Genomic DNA, 3867 nt, shown 5'->3' with positions numbered 1-3867 from the left:
CCCTTTATTTTTCTCTTCTTTTGGGACCCCTATAATTCGAGTGTTGGTGCGTTTAATGTTGTCCCAGAAGTCTCTGAGTGTGTCCTTTATTCTTTTTATTCTTTTTTCTTTATTCTGCTCTGTGGCAGTTATTTCCACTATTTTATCTTCCAGGTCACTTATCTGTTCTTTTGCCTCAGTTATTCTGCTGTTGATTCCTTCTAGACAAATATGGAATACTTCTACAAATTTGCGTGTCATCCTTGCGCAGGGGCCATGCTTATCTCTTTATCATTCCAATTTTTACTATATGTACTCCTGAAGCGAGCACTTAATCTACGTTTTATTTATAAGGAACTGAAGTAACTTTCCCAAGTTTGCTTGATTGTAGAGTGACATCAGCTCAGGTCTTGAGTGGAGGCACAGAGCTTTAAACTGATGCAGTATGGCTCCAGGGTTCATGATGATAATCACTTTAAGAGTGTAGGATTTTAGAAGCCATTAATAATACTCAGAAGAATAATGAAAGGTCTTTCCTAAGAGGCAATTAGGAATTAACTTTTGACTTACCATTTTAGGAAAGCAATAATTTTCATCAAAACCATAGCTTCCAACCTCTTTAATCATATCTAAGTCAGAATCATTAAGAGCATAAATCAACTGATATTTTAGGTGCATAATTTCAAGTAGTAAATAGCAGGCAATTATTCCGGTACTCAGGATATGTATCCCTTTAATATTTCTAGTGTTATCCATTTCTCCAAAATATATCATTTAAAAAGAATTGTTAGAAAAATTGTAAATAGGGAGAGTTTTAAGATGGCAAAGTAAGAGGATATGGATCATGTCTCCCCCAACAAACACATCAGAAATAATCTACACATGGAACAATTTTAACTAGCTTGAAATTGGTAGAAGGACTCCTGTACAACCAGGGCTTTAAGAAATATGCACACGTAATCTGGTAGGAAGGGAAGAGAAGTGATCAGTTTGGCACCTGTGCGTCTGGGAGGAGAAGGGGATGAAAAAGGAAAATTCACAGGCAGACATCCCCCTTTTGGGAGTGAGCAGTGAGAGCCACAGATTGGGTGCCCCTGTCCTGGGGTCTTATACGGGGGAAGACCTGACTGGTTGGAGGGCTAACAGGAGGGCTGTGTGAAGTCTGGAATCTGATCATGAAAAACAGGCACGTGCTGATTTGCCTCCAAGTCAGGGTGGAGGGAGATCTGTTCTAGCAGCTGCCAGTTTCATGGGACCACCTCTCCGTGTGTCTCAGCATGAGCTGAGCAAACACTCCAGCCCTGCTCGCTCCACATCACAGCACAGCCCTGGAACCGGGGTGGCCATGACCATGGAGAAGACTCGACTATGGGAGGAACTAAGAGTCAACATGGTCCTGGGGAGGAGCCTGGGTGGATTGGCAGCAGCCATCATGGGCACTTGCTCAAGCAGAGCATCAGATTTCTTATGGTGGCTGCTCCACCACAGCTGACCCCCCGTTACACGATGAGAGTCCACTTGGGTCCCGCCTTCCCTGTGGTGTGGCTCCCCAGCAGGGTAGTGGCGCCAGAGACTGGGGGCAGTGATCATCTGTGGGGCAAAGGAGACTTGAACCCGAAACTGTGTATGAATGGAACAAGGAATCAACTGGGGGTGCCTGCATAGGCAGCACATCAGAGACAGCTAAGACTTCTGTCTGCAGCTGACATGAGCCCAGAGCCCTCACAAGCCCCACTTGCTTCAGTACTCCACGACTCTGCGGCAAAAGTCTTGGTGCAGAGAGAGAGGAAAACACATACTTAAAGATAACAGAACCAGCTCAGGCCAGACCCTCAGGGCTTCCACTCCAGCAACTTGAGATTAGACCTTCCCCCCGATAGGGTCGTGATGGCCGCTGGGCAGAGGGGAAGCCCCACCTCACACTCATTCTAGCCTTAGACCTTCCATCTTCAGCCCCACCTCCATCAAGGTGATAGCTGCCAGCTCACCTTGAGGAAAGACATGACTTGTATCCATGTCAGTTTCAGCTCTGCCACCAAAGGCACTGGGCACATGCAGTCTGTATAGGGACACTTCCACATAATAACACCCCTTCAAGAACACAGTAGGTAACTGTTTCACATAAATCCATAGAGGCAGAGAAAGTTAAGTAAAATGATTACACAGGAACTACTCTCAATTGAAAGAGCAAGAGAAAACCCTTGAAAAAGCAATTAAACAGAAATAAACAACTTATGAGATAAAGTACTCAAAGCAGTAATAATAAGAATGTTGTCTGAATTAGGGAAAAGAATAGGGGTACACAGTGAAAAGTTTATTAACGAACTAGAAAATACAAAAAAGACTCAATCAGAAATGAAGAATTCAATAGCTGAAGTAAAAAACACACTGGAATAAATGAATATCAGACTAAGTGACACAGAAGAATGCATAAATACTCTGGAAGATAAATAATGGAAATCACCCAATCAGAACAGCAAAAAGAAAAACAAATTAAAAAATGAAAACAGTTTAAGAGATCTCTAAGATAACATTCAGCATACCAACATTCCTGTTATGGGGGCCCCAGAAGGAGAAGAGAGACAAGAGGGGATTGAAGATGTCTTTGAGGAAATTATGGCTGAAAACTTCCAAACCTGAAGAAGGAAACAGATATCCAGGTACAGGAAGCACAGAGGGTCCCAAACAAGATGATCCCAAACAGACCCACACCAAGACATATAATTAAAATGGCAAAAATTAAAGGTAAAGCCAGGATTCTAAAGACAGCAAGAGAAAAACAAAGAGTCAGTTACAAGGGAACTCCCATAAGGGTATCAGCTGATTTTTCTATAGAAACACTGCAGGCCAGAAGGGAGTGGCATGATATATTTAAAGTGCTAAAAGGAAAAAACCTGCAACCTAAGATACTCTACCCAGAAAGATTATCATTTGGAATAGAAGGAGAGGTAAAGAACTTCTCAGATAAGCAAAAACTAAAAGAGTTCATCAATACTAAATCCACCCTCAAAGAAATGTTGAAGGGTCTTTGCTAAGTGGAAAAAAAGTAAGAATCTATAGAAACAGGAAAATCCCATTAGGAAAGGCAAATATATAAGGACTAAGGATCAACCACTTAAACAAGCCAGTATGAAGATTAAAAAACAAAAAATTGTAAAAGCAACTATAGGTACACTAAACTAAATAGTTAATTGTTGAACATGAATATGTAAAATATATTAAAACACACAAAAAAATATATCAAAACACACAAAATATGAGGGAGGGGAGTAAAATAAGTAGATATTTTAGAATGTGTTTGAACTGAAATGAATACCAGTTTAAAACAAGTAGATATAGATATAGATCAACATACATGAATCCCATGGTCACCACAGAAATCTATAATAGATACATTAAAAACTAAAAAGAAAGGAGTACAAGCATACCACTAAAGAAAAACAAATCAAACCACAGGGGAAGAAACAAAAGGAAGGAGAAATGAACAGAGAAGAACTACAGAACTACAAAAACAGTCAGAAAACAAGTAAGAAAATGTCAGTAAGTACATGCCTATCAGTAATTACTTGTACAATGGAATATTACTCAACCATAAAAAGAAACGAAATTGAGTTATTTGTAGTGAGGTGGATGGACCTACAATCTGTCATACAGAGTGAAGTAAGTCAGAAAGAGAAAAACAAATACTGTATGCTAACACATATATATGGAATCTAAAAAAAAAAATGGTTATGAAGAACCTAGGGGCAGACCAAACAAACCAATCAATAAATGGGCAGGAGACCTGAGTAGACATTTTTCTAAATAAGACATACAGCTGTCTAACAGGCACATGAAAAGATGCTCAACATCCCTAATTATTAGAGAAATGCAAATCAAAACAACAAT

At 40.0% G+C, this 3867-nt stretch overlaps 1 non-coding gene across 1 annotated transcript; it reads right to left on the bottom strand.

The window, feature by feature from the left end:
- Nucleotides 1-204: 204 nt before the first annotated feature.
- On the bottom strand, nt 205-310 carry LOC133098506 (U6 spliceosomal RNA). The gene has a single exon (XR_009702202.1). It is a non-coding gene; the product is annotated as a U6 spliceosomal RNA (small nuclear RNA).
- Between the last annotated feature and the right edge of the window lie 3557 nt (nt 311-3867).

This window comes from Eubalaena glacialis, chromosome 9 (assembly GCF_028564815.1).
Source record: "Eubalaena glacialis isolate mEubGla1 chromosome 9, mEubGla1.1.hap2.+ XY, whole genome shotgun sequence".
Lineage (NCBI taxonomy): Eukaryota > Metazoa > Chordata > Mammalia > Artiodactyla > Balaenidae > Eubalaena > Eubalaena glacialis.
The sequence above is the reverse complement of the archived record's forward strand: the minus strand, read 5'-3'. Positions and strand labels throughout refer to the sequence as shown.